The 20442-nt window shown below is 35.9% G+C and overlaps 1 protein-coding gene across 9 annotated transcripts in view; it reads right to left on the bottom strand.

Moving 5' to 3' along the window:
* Positions 1-20442, bottom strand: part of GRIK1 (glutamate ionotropic receptor kainate type subunit 1) — a 446198-nt gene that overhangs the window by 357886 nt on the left and 67870 nt on the right. The window lies entirely within an intron of this gene.

The following is a 20442-nucleotide window of genomic DNA, read 5'->3' as shown; positions in this document are numbered from 1 at the left end:
CATTCCTGGAATGAACCGTTAATTTCCCTGCATTCTCCATAATGTATTCCAACCTGTGCTTACAGCCTCCACATGTACCACTCAACTGCCAGAGCACTATCCTCCACTTGTTAGGGTACAAACCAGACACAAACTTTCATTTCTGTCTCTAAGCTCATATAGTTGTTTTATCCAGAAGGCCTGCTTTCCACTATCATGCTTTTCAAACTCTCCTTCATTTTTTTCTCAAATGGGAACTTTCTTCCTGGAGCCTTTGTTTCCCTGTGGCTAGATGTGCTCCTTCTTTCAGCCCCTACCATCATCTGCATGACCTGGTCTTTTGCATACCATTTATTATACTCCAGCTTGCTTGGCCTTCTTTGGGTTCCTTTAATATGCCAAGCTCTTTCCTCCTTCACGGTCTTCACATTAGCTCTTTGATACACCTAGAATTCTCTTTCCCTTCTCCTTAGAATGCGTTGCTCCTTCTTAAGTGTCAGCTCCTAAGAGACTTCTTTTCCCACCTTCTTTAAGTAAAATTTTCTGAACTTCTTCACAAACCAAAGGATTCTTTGTCATATCACTTTATCATCTGTTCCCCAATTGACTGACAAGTCCGTGAAGATAGAAAAGAACCCAAACCTGTTTTGTTAACCAATGTATATTCAACATCATTTCCTAAATAAATGAATGATTGAATGATTAAGCAAATTTTCTTATCATGTTCTACTCTATATTATACTTTCTAATATACTTGCCTTACTATTTTTATAAGGTTTTAGGTCCTCTAAAGTAAGAAACTTTGTATTGTTCATCTTGGTATCCCCTAGTCCCTTGCATGATGCCAAGCATCCATGAGATTAATAGATGTTTGCTGAATTAAATGGATTTGAATTAAACCTTCAGGACAATATTAAGTTACTGCCAGGATATCACAGATGGTAAATGGCAGTCTCCTTTGCTAATAGCTTCCAAGGTTGATGATGAGATAAAATCAGTCAAGCATACATCAATATGGGAAAAGCTCCTAAATACTAAATCCTCTTTTTAAAAGTCGTATTGTTGCCTCATTGTCATATTAAAATCGTGTCTCGTGTGCCCATCCTTAGAGCATCAAGCACAGTTCTTATGTATCAATGTGGAGCAGATAGGTATGGGGTGATGGAAAGAAGGATAAAAGGTTATTAAAAATAGGCCGTTTGTTTTTGGCACTGATCTTGACCAAAAACGACTCATCAATGTGGTTTTGCTTCCTTCTTTCTTACCTCCTTGACTTCACTTTCTCAACCTACCTCTAATGGGAGAATGCACATTAAATTCAAGGTGAGTACCAATGAGGGTTTTTTAAATCTTGTACATTTCAAGTGCATGTTGAGAAAGCTACTCCAGTTTTCTGCAGGTGTTAATTATGGTAGAAGCTATTCTAAAGGTGGAAAGTACAGAGGGGCATGCGCCTCTGGTATCCATGCCTTGTAGTGCCCTCTGGTGCCTGGAAAGGAGAACTACTGAACCAAACAAGTTGTCCGACTATTGGAGATGTTCTTACCTTGGGTGAAATGAGAAAAGAGGGGCTCCAACAGAAACATTATTTTAGTGTGCAAAAATCTGTGTTAATCCTAAAAGAGTGTATTCTCATGAAGTTTAAGTTTGCTCTTTTTGGTTCTTTTTCAATCACCGACCTTCAGAAAGATCACAATATTTTTCTCACTTCATTAACTTTAGCCAATAGGAAATGCTCAAAAACTGTCTCAAATATTTAAATAATCTTTCTTTCATAATCAAAATAATCTCCTACTTGCCATAAGGATGAATATTTATATGGATCTTAAGTAAGATTTCTTAATTCCTACAGGTATAAACATAATTCAATGGATGTAATATTTTTCTTTAGGGATACAAATTAAGCAGGTTGTACATTTTAAAATCTCCATTGTTTAGATATGTGGCAATGCGTATTCCTCATTTTAACGTGTTCTACTAGTTTAATGTTCTAATCGCACACACACCCTGGACCCAATCTCCGACATCCTCTTTTTTGACCACTCCTGTTCAAAGCAACATTAACAGACACAACAATGACAACCACAACACACAAACAAATTAAACCTAGGAATGGATAATGTGGTCACAGGCACTAGGAGGTTATTGATGAATGTAATTTTTTAAGTCAGTATTTTGTTCTTATAACATCTTGTGTTTTTGTTCTCCATCCAGACTCTGACAGTCCTTCAATCTTACCTGTACCAGGTACATAAATTCTCTTCATTAAGAACTGGATCCACTGTTCTCATTTTGTGTAAACTCATCAGTCACATCCTGATGATAGCATATTCCAGCTCATTCCAAGTTGGAAATCACCAGGATAAGAGGAAAAGTGATACATATTACACGGTAACTAACAAGTAACAATGTTTGTATAAAAGCCAGAGAGTATCCCCAAATGAAATTTATTATTTTAGTACAGCATACCTGAAAGCAAATTTCGACTTATGATATAAACACAAGCTAATTTAGAAGATGGCAATAATCCAATCGTACTTTGTATAAATGTCAGTTTGTACAAACCTTTAGCTTATTTTAATATCAATGAAAAGATGACTCTATTATAAGGACTCAACTACAAATGATTTTCTGAGACAAGAGAGTAGCATTCGTTGTGCCAAGCAGCTTGGTTACAAACACAGTAAGAGACAAAAGGTAAACAAATTAACAAATGTGAACAGGATCCTCTTTGCATAATTGGCATCCTCCAGGATTCTACTTTCAACCTGTCCTTTGCTTTTGCTCCCTCCGTTAACCAAATAACACAGAGTTGGACTGACCTTAGCTTGAGTCCTATTCTGCTTCTTACCAGCTGTGTGATTAAGCATTTGTGACCAAGCACATTAATTAAAGTTCCTGGGACACATTTTCTCTTCTGCAAAACAGGTATCTAATGACTAACTTACTGAGCTTTGAACTTAACTAAAGAAACCATATGTACAGAACCCAATCCGAGTTAGTCTTACTAACCTATCCTGTGGCTTCAGCAAATTTAGCAACTAGGACATTTCCCAAAACAGCATCTTTAGCACTGGTCAGCCTCTCTCCTGAACTTTGGTCCCCCATTGCAGCATCAATTTTCTTATCTTCATTTGGATAAAATGTCCCATGTTCAAATTCAACATGTTAAAAAATCAAACATATTTTCTGTTGTCCTAAGTTTGCACTATTTCCTAATATCCTGGTTTCCCTTAAAGGTAGTGCCATCCCCCTTACTTACTTAGCTATCAGAGCCATCTTTGACTCCTCTTCCTAACTCCCTACCTACATGGAAGTGTTGTCAAGTCCTACTGTTTCTCCTTCCACAGTTTCTTAGATCTATTCCCATCCATCCATTCCCATTGTCAGTATCCCAGTTCAGATAGGCTACTTCTATTCTGAGCTCTTTTGTTGGACTACCAACTGCTCTGACTGACTTCAGCCTCTGGTCACATCATCTCATCTATACATTTCCTTTTGAAGGATTTTCTTTAACACCTCTTACCAGGTCAGTGCTTTTCTCTCATCTATCTTTCTCTGCATGCCAACACCTTGACATTCAAAGTCTTCAGGAATCTGACCCAACTTAACTTAAATAACCAATTCTCTCCCTAAGAGCACTTTCAAAATGTTTGAGGCACTAAACAAAAGAAAAATGCAAATAGTCAGTTTCTGAACCGTTCCCAATACCTTGGGCACCTCCATCTGTTAAGACTTTGATCATTCTATTACTTCTACCAGGAAGGCCTTCTACCTGTGGAAACTCTACTCATTCCCCAAAGCATGGATTAAATACCACCTACTCTATGTAGACTTCCCTCATCCTGCCTCCCGTTGCTCAACCTCTTTTGCCCTTTATCACATCCACTTTAGTTCTCTGTACATACACCTTATCTGTCTTACTAGATTGTAGGATACTTGAGAGCACAGTTCATATCTTCTTCATAGTAGGCACAGAGAAGGCTCTAAATAAACATGACCTGGAATTTGAAGTGAATGAAGGAACAACCACATAACTATGCCAGCCATTTAGGGAATTTTACATATGCCAAATATTTCTCAGCTGATGAATGCTTTATACAAAGTAAAGTGTGAGTCACCTCATGATATAGAAGAATATTTTCTTCTGTCATCTTGAGAACTATATTTTTAAAATTTTAGCACTTGTGTCAAATTAATGTATTTCAGCTGTAGATGTGAGACTGCAGTAGGAATATATTTTTATTTTAGTGCTTCTTAATTTATATAGCCTCCCTGGTAAATATACTATATTTATCAATAAACTATTTTGAGTGTCTAGATAAAAACCTTTTGGAAACACAATTCATGCTGATCATATATCTTAAAGCTTCAAGATTTGCATAAAATCAACATATCTTCTCACTCTTAAAGTACTATTCTGTGCCACTCTAAAAGTAGTAAAAATATATATTTTTTAATATCAAAGAAATTCTAACCTTATTGAACAGTTTAAGTAAACTATTTTTTCTCATCCCTCCACTGGCAAATATTTTACTTTATCTTTAAAAACCCTAACAATTCAAAGGAAGTGACTATGAAATTTGTGCCATAATGAATCTTTCTTTCAAGTAAGTAAAAGCTCAATACTTAAAACAAGAAGAGACTTAACATTTAACATTTATACAGCAATACACAGTTTCTCAACCTCAGAACAAATGACATTTTTGTCTGAATAATATTTTCTTGTGGGAGCTCTCCTGTGCATTGTAGGATGTTTAACAGCAACTACTTTATAGATTTTAGTAGGAACCCCTACTATGAAAACCACAAATGTCTCTAGACATCACCAAATATTCCTTGGGGGGAAATTGCCCCTACTTGATTACCACTGCAGTAGTAGAAGTATTTAGTACTTCTACTTGTTGTGTTTTTATTAATTAATCTGTCCATTCCATTTTTTCAGAGAAAAAAAATAACCTCACTATGCTTTTTCCTTAGTCAACTATATAGAATTCATGGAAATGCCTAATTCTTCTCATTTGTTAGAGTACCAGGGGTAAGTATTCAGTGAGTGTCCGTTGAGTGAATCTCTACTGTGTCCTATGCATTCTTCTAGGCACTGCAGAAAGAAATGTAATAAAATCAGGCAAAAATCCCTGAAACTCACATTCTAGTGGACAAAGCAAGACAATAAACAGATACATAAAATATATGGCATATCAGGGGGAGATGATAATAAGACAAAAATTAAAGAAGCAATAAAATGAGTCAAGGAATAAGCAGTGTTGCCAGAGCAGTGAGTACCTGGGAGTGAGGGTGGGGTTATAATTTTAAATAGGATGGTCAGGGCCAGCCTCACTGGGAAGATAACTTCTGAACAAAAGACCTGGAGGAGTTAAGGGAATGAGCCTTAGGACACTTGGCAGAATGGCTTTCCAGGTGGAGGGAACAATTGCAGAGGCCCAGAAGAGAGAACATGCCAGAAGTGATGAAGGATAACAGAAAATTTGGGGTTCTTGGAGTGGTCTGAGAGATGGGGAGAGAAGTGGGTTGTATTCCTGGAGAATGGGAGCATGCATGGCCATCACATAAGACCTTGGAGGTCACTATCAAGGGTGGAAAAGTAACTGTCATGGAAAATCATATATAAAATAGTGGAAAAGTGTTTTATAATTATTTTCAATTGCATTGAGAATACTGTTCAAGATGGTTCAAGTACCCCAGGAAAGATGTCAATCTAGGCAAACTTCCCCAGAAATGTCCACAATCCTGATCATTCCTTTCCCTCTTCTTTGATCCAAATTAGACAGTCTAGGGGGTCAACACTTTAAAAAGATCTTGCTAAGAAACTTGCTTATTTAACTGATGTAAAAATGCATATGAAGGTGTTAATGGTTTAATAAAGCTTCACCCAGGGATATTTGCATCTTAGAGGAAAGCCTCTTGGAAACTTGACTCCTTAAATTGATTTTTAAATTAAAAAAGTAAATTACTAGCTTGAGAACTGAAATCTTTTTAACAGGCCAGGGAATGAACTAAAATGTTACAGAAAAACCTGAACAAACTTTCTGGCCAACCCAGTAATTAAGGTACTTGGATCTTTTTAAGACTTGAACTTGAGTTCTGGATCTAAGGTCACCGACAGTCATCTTGTATTATCAACTAAATAAATATTAATTGAAATGCTATGCTGCGTCACTCATTGTCTTTAGGGCTGGAGAGGCATTGGTGAGAAAGTTAAGTCCAGGCTTTCACCAAGCTATTTTTTATAGAAAGAAAGAGACACAAAATAAAGTGGTAAATTAAAAGAGAATACTATTAGTTACTGGTAAGCACTATTGACAGAATTAAAATACTGGGATATACTAGCCCGTCTGCCTACAACTTTATAAGGTCAGTTAAGAAAAGCTTCTACCAAGAAATGATATTTAAGCTGAGATCTGAATGAAGAGAAGGAACAGGAGAAAAAACTTTCCAGCAGAGAGAATAACTAGACCAAAGGTAACAATAAGCTTGACATGATAAAAAAAAAAAAAAAAAAAAAAAAACAGTGCCTCAGGCCAAGTAAATTATGTAGTCAATAGAGATATGTAGTCAGAAAAGTAGGCAGAGGCCAGAAGGCCTTGGTAGTATATGATAAGGTATTTGTGTTTTTTTTTTTTTCTCTCTCTGTAATGGGTACTTGAAGGAGGGTTTTAAGAAGGGAAATTAAATGTTCTAATTTGTGATCTAAAAAGATCATGGTTAAAGGTTCACCTGGGGGAACAGGCATAGGAAAGAGACTGAGACCAGTAAGAGACAATGGTGGTAGTGAAGGTAACTAGAAGTGGATTGACTGGGGGTAATTTTTTTTTTTTTTTTTTTTTTTTTTTTTTGCAGTACATGGGCCCCTCACCGTTGTGGCCTCTCCTGTTGCGAAGCACAGGCTCCGGACGTGCAGGCTCAACGGGCCTAGCCACTCTGCAGCATGTGGGATCTTCCCAGACTGGGGCACGAACCCGTGTCTCCTGCATCGGCAGGCGGCCTCCCAACCACTGTGCCACCAGGGAAGCCCAACTGGGGGTAATTTTTGGAGACAGAGTCAGTAAGCTTTTCTGATGAATTAGATGTGAGGGATAAAGAACAGAAAAGAATCAAGAGGAGCTCCTAAAGTTTTGGCTTGAGCAACTAGATGATGTGGTACACATTTAGTGAAGTGGGGAAGACTGGAGATGAGGAAACACATTTGGGGAGAAAAGGAAGAGTTCAATTTTGGAAATGTTAAGTTTCTGATTCCTGTGTGGACGTTGAATAGAGATGTCAAGTTGGCCATGATGCACAAGTCTGGATTTTCTTGGGAGAGGTCGTGTCTAAGTTACAGATTAAAAGTCAGCAGCAGTGACTGGTATTTAATATCATGGGACAGGGAAAGTCACCCAGAGAGACTATACTGCTGGAGATAAGAAGTCCTTATTCCCATGTGTGGTCTACATCCAAAGATTTCACAGAGTAAGATGAGCCAGCAAAAGGGACTGACAAGGGCAGGTAGTGATTTAAGAGGAAAATTATTAGCATATAGCATCAGAGAATTCAAGATAATGGAGTAGCCAATTATGTTGAAGTCTATGAGGAGTCAAGGGAAATAAGAACCGAAAAGTGACATTTGATATGACTACATGACAACTACATAGCCTCTCAGAGGTATGAAATGCCCCTTGGCTACTGTAGCTCTTTAAAAAAAATTTTGTCCACGCCAAAGTAATAGACGGAGAGACAAGGGGGAGAATATTATAAGATGAAGTCAAAGAGTTCAGAGGGGGGAAGATGGTACAGAACCAGGGGGGACTTTGAATTTTATCATTCAAAGTATAACTGGAAGTCATCAGAGGGGTTTAAGCTGGGGGATTATATGTATACAACCTGGTTTCAGTTTCAGAAAACATGAGTGCTGGTATGGGTAATGGATCATAAAGGGTGGGCAGTGTGGAAGCAGAAAGATGGATTAGAATGCTACTGTAGTGATCCAGGCAAAAAAAGATGGTGGCTTGAAATGGGTGATAGAAATGAAGAAAGTGGTAAATGGCAGGGTGGGGACTCCCACAGTGGGCCTGACTTCAAAACTGTGTTCTTTTCCATTGTTTCACACTTCCTTTTAAGCCCAGTGATCCATCACAATTTGGCAATAATTCAGTAGTCAGTTCTGTAGATGCATGCCAAGTCACCAAGAAATTTCTCTTACAACAATACATAAATGTGACGAGCTTGGCATTTGTATAAGGAGCTTACATCAAATATATCTGGGAAACAACAATAGAAATGGTGACTTAAAACACAAGTAAGAACAACTTAAAGACTTATGTGGGCATTTATGAATTTTTTTGGTTAGATTTCTAGAAGAAACCTAACAAAGTCTTCCATTGCTAGAAGACACTATCCATCAATAAATTATATTTTTTAAATAAAAGGGTACATTTTACATTGAAAACTTAAAGAATTAATGTTCATAGTAAAATGATAAATAAGGTATTTCAATTATAATTTGACCAATAAATAATAATCCTGCAATTATATACTGCAACATATTTCTTTTCTTTGGATCTAACCTGGCCAGTTATGGGTCTAAGATTTAAGATTTGAGTTATCTTGGCAAGACTCTAACCACAAAACCAAATTGTTAAATGCACATCATCATTTGTGTCCTGTAAAAGTACTAGTTTTTCAATTCTTTGAGAAAATAAAGGCAACAGAATAACCATCTTTTGGCAGCCTCTAAGAGGCAGATAATGGAGAATGATCCCATTTCAACCTGGAAAGGCAACATTCTTCAAAGCACATTTTGGCCATGATACTCTGCATATGTTCCTCCTCTGCAACATGTCTTTTACAGCAGCATCTCCCATATCAGGGGCACCCAGTGTCTCCTGGAGCCTTTTAATAGTAGCACTTAGCAATTGTCCTTCTCAGTTCTGGTTCCTGTAAAAACTGACTTCCCAGAGGTTGCTCCCATGGGGCCTCAGGTATTTCTTATTTCCTCTCGCTGCTAGAAAAATACCCAGGTCTCCCGGTGGTAGTCAGGCTGTTTAGTTCTAAACTATCAGTGCAGTCCACAGCACTGTCCTTCAGAACAGTTTTCATGAAGGTCTTTTGAGGACCTTGTTTAAGGAGTCATAGAGCTGCAGGAGAGAAGCAGCCAGCTTCATGAGACACCACATCAAGCCAAGTCGTACCTGTAGCTCCTCTCAGAGGCAGAGTCTGGCCTTTGGTTGGTACAAAATCTTATTCTCCTTAAGGGAGATTTACTAAGGAAAAGCCATTTATTCCATCCTAGCAGTATCAGAACTCTTGCAATTGAGGGGCCAAGCCCACAACTTCTTCTTCGCATACTTCCCTTGGGACCAAGAGGTGCTAGCCACAGCTTTGGCTACCCAAAACTTGCTCAAAAGAGTAATACAAAGTTAAACCTAAAAGGGTCTAAGAATCATATTAGTTGGAAGAACGTATTTCAAATCACTGGCAGTCCCATTGCCCTCCTCTGCCCTCTTATAGGCTCAAGGGATAATAGGAAATATAGATATGTGTACACACAAACACACACACACACACACATAGTGGAATATTACTTGGCCATAAAAAGAATGAAATATTGCCACTTTCAGCAACATAAATGGACCTAGAGAATATTATGTTTAGTGAAATAAGTCAGAGAAAGACAAATACTATATGACAGAACTTATATGTGGAATCTAAAAAAAAATACAAAACAGAAACAGACTCACAGACATACATAGAAAAGAAACTTGTGGTTACCAAATGGGACAGGGAGTGGGGGGGGGCACAAATTAGGAATATGGGACTAACAGATACAAGCTATTATACATAAAATAAATAAGCAACAAGGATTTACTGTATACCACAGGGAATTATACCCAATATCTTGTAATAACCTACAATGGAATATATAATATGAAAAAAATGAATCACTATGCTATACACCTGAAACTAACACAACATTGTAAATCAATTATACTTCAATATAAAGAACGTAGGAGACTGCCTTGGAAGTATTTGAACGTAGAAGGCACTTCTGTCCCCTCACACTGTGAAGGTGGAATGGAAGGATTCTTTCAAGTTCAATGGTGATGCTCTTGGCTAGCTGATGTCAAAGACAGGGCCTTAGACTGAAAAGGATGGCTTCGATTTGTCAGCACTGTGGGAGAATCATCTGAGACCCCAGTTCTCTGATGACACTACACTATTATCTCATCATGCCTTAGAGTTATGGAATTTCCAAGATATTTTGAAATTTGTCACCATACAGATCAGAGTGTGAATTCTGCCTCTGCTCTTTTCTAATGGGGAAAGCTCAGCCAGGTATAGTAACTTCTGAATATCTCAACTCTGTTTTATATACTGTGAAAATAAGTACACATAACCCATAGGGTTGTTGTGAGAAGTAAATGAGACACCATTTAGAAAGCTCCCATTGTTCATAATGGTGCACCATGGATATTCAATAGATAGCAGTGATTATCATATATTTTTCTTTATTCACAAAGGGAGAAAGTGTGGTACATAAAGGAAAGTCACTTGATGTCTCATGAAGACATGCTGTGAATCAAAGAATAAGAATCAAGTACTTCTAATATTTGCTTCAGGTGAAGGTTTGTTAAGAGACCAGTTGAATACAAGTGAGATGTACTGGTGTCTGAACAATCCTTCCGGTTAGCACAGGGACCCCAGAGAAAATAATAGGCTGTTTACTCAAGTTCTTTGACTGCTGGAAACCTCCCAGATGCAGCTTGAGAGCCTTGGGCACAATTATAGGCTGCTGCTGTCACTGCCAACCTAGGGAAACAACAGCACAATTGGATCTGTCTCTTACTGTCTTTTGGCTCAAGGCAAGAAAGATGGAGAATGCCCACCTGCAAGGAGGACAGAGAGTCAAGGAGACAAAGAGTCTGGCTCATAAGAAATTCATATGCCCCTCTCACCAGCCCTGCTCCTGCCCTTTCACCTGAGCTCCCCTCTTGAATGACTGAAACCACAAGGGACAAATTATGTCCACAAATGTGTCAAAGGTACGGTGTCCAACATGAGGTAGTACGTGTGACTTTTGGTATTCAAATTGCTCCTTGACAAAATATTTGATGCTTTGGATTGCTCTTAATGTAAAACGTGTAGCTGAAACATGAGTGTGATCTGGAGGAGGAGAAGAATTGCACCTCAGACACTTAAATATTTATATATTTTATAATTTAAAATTTTAGAATGAGAGAGAGAGTCTCAGAGATCATCTAGACATGCACTGTTCAATGTGGTAGCCACTTAGCCTCACATGGCTCTTGAGCAGTTGAAATGCAGCTAGTCCAGACTGAGTGGAGTATAAGTGGAAGATAGGAAGTTTGAAGACTTAGTACAAAAATAGGAAAATGTTGATTTTTAACATAATTATATGTTGAAAATGATAATATATTGGATATAATGGGTTAATAAAACTTATAAAATTTATTTCACCTGTTCCTTTTTACTCCTTTCAAGGCGGCTACTAGAAAATCTAAAATTACATATGTGACTTGCTTTGTAGTTCCTACAATATTGAAAAATGTTGTTCTAGACTCAAGCCCATATTTTATAGATGAGAAAACTGAGGATCAGAGAAGTGATATCTGGAATCATATGGTGTTTTACAAATTTTCTGCCAGGCTAGATGACCACTCCATGTATGTTATGAACTAGTTAAGTTATTGCATTCGATATTTTTGTAATTATTTTATTTTGTCTATATATGTGTTCTGTTGTGCTTAAGATTGTTGAGAAGTGTGTAAAATGCCATTCACTCCCATCTAATAAGTTACAAGTTCAGAGTTCAGACACTAGTATGAAAATTTATATTTTTGCTTTAACTTTTATTCATAAATTTGAATTCTTGTAATTGATTTTTAATTGAAAATTTTATTGAGATCACTATAGTTTTACCTTAAGTTGTGGAAATAATATGGAGTTCTCTTGTATGTTTTGTGCAATTCTCTACAATGTTACAATGTTTTGTAACATTTTACAAAACTACAGTATAATATTACAACCAGGATATTGACAGCAATACATTATACCAATCTTATTCAGGTTTCCTCAGTTATGCTTGTATTTAATTTCATGTGTTTGTGTGTATGTGTGTGTTAATATTTTTTTTTTACTATTTTATCATCTGTGTAGGTTGTGTATCCACTGTGACTGTCAAGATACTGAACAGTTCCAACACCACAAGGACCCTTCTTGCTACCTGTTTATAACCACACCAACCTCCTCCTAGCCCTTCCATGTCTTTCCCAAACACTAGTTACAGTAATTCCCCCCATCCTATTTTTCTCTGTCAAATTTTTTTAGCTACTCTAGGGATTGTTCATTCCCACACAAATTTTAGAACAAGCTTGTCTATGTCTAAAGATAAAAACCTTGCAGAAATTTTCATAAGAATTGCATTAAACCTATAGATCAATTTAGGAAGAATTGACCAATTTACTATGATTTTGAGTCTTCCAGTCCATGAACCCATTATCCTCCCCCATTTGTTAGGTTCTCTTTGGTTTCTTTCATCAGCATTTTGTCATTGTCAGCAAGTATATCCTGTACATGTGTTGCTAAAGTGTACACCTAAGTATTTTACTTCTTTGGAGCAACTGTAAATGATATTGTTTTAAATTTTATTTCTGTATGTCCCTTGTTAGCATATTGAAATGTGATAGATATTTACCTATTGATACTTTCTCCTGTAGCCTTGCTGAACTCACTCACTACTTCTAGGAAGGCTCTTTTGGGGGATGGGTTGAGGGGAGAGGGTAGATTTCTTTTTGGATTTTTCTACAGTGATAAGGGTTCTATTTCTTCCTTTCTAATCTGTGTGCCTCCTCTTTCTTTTCTTTGCCATATTACAGTGGCAAGTACTTCCAGCCATATATTGAATAATAATAATGAGAGTAGACCATTCTTCCCTTGTTTTCAATATTAGAGGGAAGGCCTTCAGTCCTTCATCAAGTAAGATGTCAGCTGTAGGTTTTCTGTACTTGTTCTGTATCAAGTTAAAGTCATTCCCTTCTTTTCCTAACTTTCTGAGAGTTGTTATCATGAATGATTGTTGGTTTCTGTCAAATGCTTTTTCTGCATCAATTGATCTGATTGTTTGTCTTTTCTTATTTAGACTGTTGATATGGTGGATTACTTTGATTTCTTTGTGAGTATTGAACCAGCCTTGCACACCTGGAATAAATCTCACTTGGTCATGTTTCATACTTCTTTTTGAGTGTTGTTGGATTTAGTTTGTTGGTATTATGTTGAGAATTTTTGTATCAAAGTCTTTGAGAGATATTGTCCTGTAGTTTTTGTTATTGTTATTTTGTATTTTAGGCTGTCTTTGGTTTTGCTGTCTGGTTAATACTGGCCTCATAATTATTATTTATTTTTATATGAAAAAAATTTCTTCAGCTTTTTTCCCTCCAAAATCTTGGTTTTAGGCTATTTTGTAACCCACATTTTATAATAAAATATTTTCTTTTTAATTCTAGGCTTTTATGAAGATTAAATTAAAAAAGTATTCTAGCAGTGTTTCATTTATTATCTAATTTATTGTTCATCACTGAACAATAAAATACAATTTATTAGCTTCCCATGACTTAAAAAAAGTCTGAAGATCAAAACCCAAGGTATCTAGGGATTGCCCCGGCTCTCCAAAGTCATCAGTCGTGGAACGTGTGTAGCACTGCTCATCCTTCTACGACCTTCCTTATTTACTATGACACCAGCTGGACTCCAAATCACCTGCTTTGTACAGGTGCTTATGTTTTTTTGTTTACTGTAAGAAACAAATAACTGACTGATGGAGAGGCAACAATAAGCGAATATTCAGGGAATGTCATATACTTTTAATAAATCCCTTGTTTGTAAAGACAGATAAGTCAAATGCCCCCTAGGCAGAATGTTTTTATTTATGATACAACAATCCAGGGTCTGGAATTGAAGATTTATGTGCTGTACTAAGCACAGAGTAAAGCTGAGTACCCAGCAGGTAAATTTTTTATGACAGCATAGAACTTAACATTTGGTCTGCTGGCAGTATTCCAATGATGATGGACAACTATATAAATATATATATGCCAGTGATGATAGACATTCTCTCTCTCTCTCTCTCTCTTTTTTTCTCTCTCTCTAAATATATATATGGATCTATGTATTGAAATATTCCACACATATTGGACCATAACAAATATTTTGATATTGTTCTTATAAATCATATCTTGAAATTTTAATACCTGAACATCATATATAATGATTTTCATAAACATCAATTGAGGAGCTTTATAAAAATGCTGATTCTTGGGCTCAATTGCTAGAAATTCTGATTCAGTAAGTCTGAGATAAATGTCCAAAATCACACATCGTGTTTCACTGTACCCTAAAGACTTTTTCTGTGTGCTCGCTCAGAATTTTCTAAAATCAAATTGTGCTTGATGAGTTAAACAAACAAAAAATATAAACTTATTGTACAAAAGAGAAGTTTCTTATCCACTCTCTAGACTCCTAGATTCTGATCCCCAGATCAACTGCTTTTAACTCTTAGCTATTTCATTTGGCAGTTACACATATTTCTAAATACATTTACACTACTATGTTCTGTTTTTTTCATCGACATTGCCTCATGAAAAAAAAAAAGAGGCTATAGCTCACTTAGAAACCACTGACATACATACTTTTTCTTATACCCTGTTATTCTTCTAATGTTCTTTTATCACAATTTTTTAAAAAATGAGGAGTCAATGTTTTCACTATTATGCTTGTTTAAATACTGCTCACAGCTGAGACATGTAACAAACTATTTCATTTCTCTCACAGCCTTGTTTTCTCTGCAGGTCATAATTTTTTTCATTTGTTTAGTTTTGTATAGACAGCGATCACACATATGATCACACATTCTTCCCCATCTTTATCACAGAATTGCACAATCTTTTTCAATAAGATCAAGCACATGAAATAATCTATTGGTTCTGGGTTTTTTCCCCTTGGAGATACCACGTTTATATATATATACCACGTTCATCCTCCTGTTCCAACATGAATGAGCTGTTCTCTAGGTCTGCTATGTCATAAAGACTTCCTTCAACATTATTTTAAAGATTTTCTTTGACACTCTCTTTTATTTTGATCTTCTCTCATTTTTGTAAAGTTTATTCAACAGAAGTTTTCTGAGGTAGGGTGCATTTAAGATACATTTTTGAGACCACATATTTGTGATAATGTATTTATTTTGCCATTACACTAGACTGATAACTAGGTTTATTACAAATACCTGGATAAATATCATCTTTTGTAAAATTTTTAAGGTTAGGATTCCATTAGTTTTTATTTTTCTTTGCCACAAGAAGTCTGATGCTGTTTTGACTGTCAAGCATTGCATGCAGCAAACTTCTCTTGTATTATTATTTTTTCTGATAATTTCTTCCACCCTATTTTCTCTGAAGTTTTATCTTCTAAACTGATCCCCAAATCTTACCCTTTTGCTCCATTTTCTATTTATTTACCCTTTTGTTGACTTTCTGAAAGAATTATTAACATTACCTTTTAGTCATTCTGTTATTTCCAACATCATAATTTTGATAACCAAAAGTTATCTCTTATTCTTGTATTTTTAAATAAAAGGCTGCATTTATTTCATAGATGCTATATATAACCTAGTCTCTCTGAAGATATTAATAAGAATATAGTTTGAACTCTTCTCCTGCTCCTTACATTGCATTTGTTTTCCCACTTTTTGCTCATTTTGCTCTTTGTCTTTAATGCAGAATTTTTCATAAGTGTGTATTGATCTTTGTGTCCATTATTCTTCAGCTCTGTGAGCCTGAGGTTTGGTGGACTTTATTGTAGGGCAGTGCTTCTCAGCTCAAGGTTTTCTTTTGTTTGTTTGTTTTTTGTTTTCCCCAAAGTGGACATCTACCAATATCTGAAGACAGTTTTGATTGTCTTGACTGGGTAAGGGGTGCTACTGGCATCTGTGTGCAGAAGCCAGGGATGCTGTTAAACATCCTACAGTGCACAGGACAGAACCCACAACAAAGAATTATCCAGCTCCAAATGTCAACAGTGTCACTGTTGATAAACCCTAATGTAGAGTGATGAGGAGGCACGGTCCCAGGCATTCTGCCGAGTACTCCGACATATTAGTGTGAATAGGACTTTATTTTCCTGTGTCAATTTTTATGAAGAAGAAGTCTCCAGACTCCTGCCTACCTTAGCTGAGTCAAATGATACTTTAGAAATGCCATTATAGTAGTACAACATACATAAAGCCTATTAATATTCCATTTAAAATTCTGTATACTATAATTCATTTCAAATATAATTGTTTATTGTAGACTTCTCTTCTCCACCCTTCTCTCCCTTCCCACCCCCAAATATAAACAACTACACTCTGTATCTCTATTCATTTACCATTCTACATTACCTAAAAATATTCATAAATTCTTTACATTTGACCTTTTTTTTCTGAAAATACTTTCATGTTATTTTCCAAAATAAATACGTAAAATTCTAGGTTCAACTTGAGAAGTAATAATCAGCCTTCTTAATTCTATCACAATAAACACAGTGAAATATGTCAGCACAATGAAGAGAAACAGATTCCAGCAAGGACACTGATTTTACAAACATTGAGAGCCTCAAAAATCACATAAATGAGGGTATTGTTGCATAAATTATGGGGCACATGTGCAAAAAAATGTTATTCAGCTATTAACAATGGAGTTCTTAATGATATAGGAAGTATGTGCCATAATATTAAGTGAGAAATGCAACATAATTTTGAAACATTTTGATAATGATTTTCAAAATAAAGCATGCACATATTCTTTGATCCAGCTATTCCACTCTTACAAATCTGTAGTATAGGCATGCACCACCCCCATATGCAAATATATGTGTATAAAGATTCACCATTGTGATGGATGGTAAAAGCTGGAAACAGTCAAAATGTGCATTAGTAAGCAACTGGTTACATAGAGCTTACAAATCGTGGTACTTGCATGCAATGCCATACACTGCAATCATCTAGAAGAAGAAGGAAGATTAACATGTGCTGATAGGGGAGCACATTCCATGTTGCCATAAGTGCCAGAAGAGGCTTTTTTTTTTTTTTTGCATTTTTAATTGCTTTTAACTGCATAGATTTTTTTTTTTTTTGAAAGGAAGCTCATGAAATTTTACCTGCTTTTCTCTCTGAGGTGTGAGAATGGGAGTTAGGAGGAGACAAAATGTTTACTTTTCAGTTTTGTCCCTTAGGTGCTGTTTGCAGTTTTCACAATGAACCTTCTTTTTTATTATTAACAAGGAAAATCACAGTCTGGAAACTTGGCTATGATGGTGGTGCAGAAATCATGGGGGATTTACGGATCTAAAATTTGGGAGTGGAAACAAAACCAGTGGGGAACACACTTTTTAAGGACAGAATATATACAAAGGAATGAAGACATGAAAGATTATGGCATGCCACTAGGAAGAATATTCAAGCATGTGTATGGCACATGTAATTGAAATGATGTTCAAAGTATTAATCTTGAAAAAGAAAAGTTTGAGGTCAGTATTTGAAATCAGTTCTGACGTGTCTTATCACAAGAAGTCAAGGTGTGTCTAGAGTGTAATAAATTTCTTCAAACAAAGTGCACTTGAGTATCTACACATTCTTTCAAATCCTGCGCTTGCTTTGGCTCTTTCAACAGCCCAAATTCATTCCATACATGAGCGTCACGCAGCTGTGTGAACCCAGCGAACAGTAAATAGATTTGTATTTTGCTTTTATATCATTAATAAATGACAAACAAAACATTTGAGAACAAAAAGTGTAATGACATTGTTAGCATATGTTCAATAACCTTTTATAAACTACTCCCAATTCCTCATTTTTGGTGCAAGGAGTGACTTTTAAATCTGTTAGAATTTAGAAACATCGATATCCCTTGCTTGCTTCTTTGTGTGGAGCTGCCTTGGTGAGTTAGAATAAAAGATCCTTGGGGACAAAAGCTATAAAGCTGTTTCTTACAACGAAAGAAAAAGAGGCAATGCACTAAAGATGAAGAAGTGAAATGTAAACTAAGCTTAAGAAAATAGGACAAAGTGAGGAAAAATAATGAAAGGAGATGGAAGATAATAAGGGGTGGGCAGAGGACTGGAGAGAAGAAAGGACAGATGCTCTTGGCATGTACATAATTTGGTCCCTTTAAAAGTGCTCCTGCAGCATCATCGTCAATTATCAGGACTTCAAAAAAACCAGCTAGAGTAAATAACGAAGGGGAGAGAGAGAGGCTTAAAGAAAAGCAGGTGTGGTGAAAACGAATGCCTGAGAGACCACTTCACAAAACACCTGCTTTTCAATAGGCTTCTCACAGAGTTCTACTCAAAATCAAACCTGAAAAGACAGTGGGTTGTTTGTTTGTTGGTGGTTTGTGTAATGCTTATTCTATGGTAAGTGTCTAAAAAAAACTAAAAATACCGTGGCACAAAAAATAAATCTGTTTTAAGCAAGACAGCCTAGTATATAGCTCTCATCCTCTGAGTGGGAGATAAGATCCTACAAAAATCTGCTTTACAGAAGAAACACTGAAGACCACTTGGGAAACAATTCTGGAAACTGTAAGATGTTTTGGAATCTTTTCTTCCAGTTTTGTTGTTTTCAGAGATCTTTCCAGACTCCCGAGTGCACTAAAATTTCCCTACAAACATATCTTTTTACTGATCTTTATTTTTCTTTATTTCCATTTTTATGGAGCATGTAATTTCTACTCTAGTATTTGACAAATCAATCCTGCAAAGCCATTAAGTTATGCAACTGGGACCAACGTATATTACCAGGGTAAGCCTAATGATAAATGCCAACTAATGTTCCCGCTCTTATTTCTCTCTTTTATTCATTTACTCTACTTTTCAACAAGTACATACTGAAGTTCTGCTAAGTGGTTTGGAGGAGGACAAGCAGTCTGGTCTGGACTAATGGGAAGGTGATGGACGATGGGGGTGGAGGAGATTTGAGAGAGGGTGCATGGAGAAGAATTTACCAGTGGGATGACACTTACGCTGAAAACAGAATCATAGTCCTGGTTTTATGCCATAAGATCTGGGGGTTACTTGAGAAAGCTTTGTGTCTGATAGTAATTTGGGAATCAGTATGTATCCTAACTTACATCACTCATAAATGTGGACCACTGCCAATGTTAAAAGTGGGATATAATTATACATAAACATATAAAAACACATATACACATTTTCCTGCTTATAAAAATAACTCACTGTAGAAAAATATAAAGACAAAGAAAACCACCAAAAACTGAAAAAAATATTGTACTCAAACCCCACCACAGCTAATGAGCACTGAGTTAATTTTTTCATATTTTCTTACAGTCTCAAGTCATACCTCTCCACCCCGTCCCCCCATAACTGAATACAATTAATATATTTTATCTTACATTTCTAAATAGTGTAAACTGCACTTTTGCAGGTCCTTTAAAACTAGGGTCACCAGATTTAGCAAATAGAAATACAAAACACCAAGATCCATTTAAATTTCAGATAAACAACCAGTAACTTTTTAGTTTAAGTATGTTCCATGCAATATTTGGGGCATACTTATACTAAACAAATTATTCAATTGTTCATTTGAAATTCAGATGCAACTGAACATCCTGTTTTATCTAACAACCTCATTTAAAACACATCGTGATTGTAATTTTAAAAGTCTTCAGAAGATTAGATTACATTGATATATCATAACTGAGGACTTCACCATTCCCTCTTTGCTGGAAATACGTATTTCCAATTCTTTATTCTGCTAAGCATTGCTGAATTTTACAATACTTCCCAAGAGAGATGCTTAGAAATGAAATTATTGGGCCCAAGGGCAAAAACAAGCTTTTAAATTCATGATAGCAATTATCAACTTATACTTGCTTTCATTTTTCCTTTGCCAACATTATAATTATTTTTTAACAATCCTAGTCAATTTAGAAGGTAAACAATAGCACACTTATTTTACACTAAATAAAATATATTTAATGTAACAAATTTATGTTCAAATAAACTGTTTATTCACATTTTTAAAAAGTTTTATTGGAGTATAGTTGATTTACAATGTTGTGTTAGTTTCAGATGTACAGCAAACTGAATCGGTTATATATATATATATATATATATATATATATATACACTCTGTTTTTTTTTTCCCATATAAGCCATTACAGACTATTGAGTAGAGTTCCCTGTGCTATACAGCAGGTTCCTATTAGTTATCTATTTTATTAAAAGTAATTTCTTTTTAGCTACTCATACCTGTGCTTCTTTTCCAATATATAAGTGTATTTAACAGACTGCTGTATCCCAATTCAGATCCTCCTCATAGTTCCCTTATATTTTCCCTAAGTCCAGTCTTATTTTCTACCAATCTCTATAACATAAACAAAATTACATTTATAA

This window comes from Mesoplodon densirostris, chromosome 5, assembly GCF_025265405.1.
Source record: "Mesoplodon densirostris isolate mMesDen1 chromosome 5, mMesDen1 primary haplotype, whole genome shotgun sequence".
NCBI lineage: Eukaryota > Metazoa > Chordata > Mammalia > Artiodactyla > Ziphiidae > Mesoplodon > Mesoplodon densirostris.
Note: the sequence above shows the minus strand (reverse complement) of the source record. Positions and strands in the feature narration are given on the sequence as shown.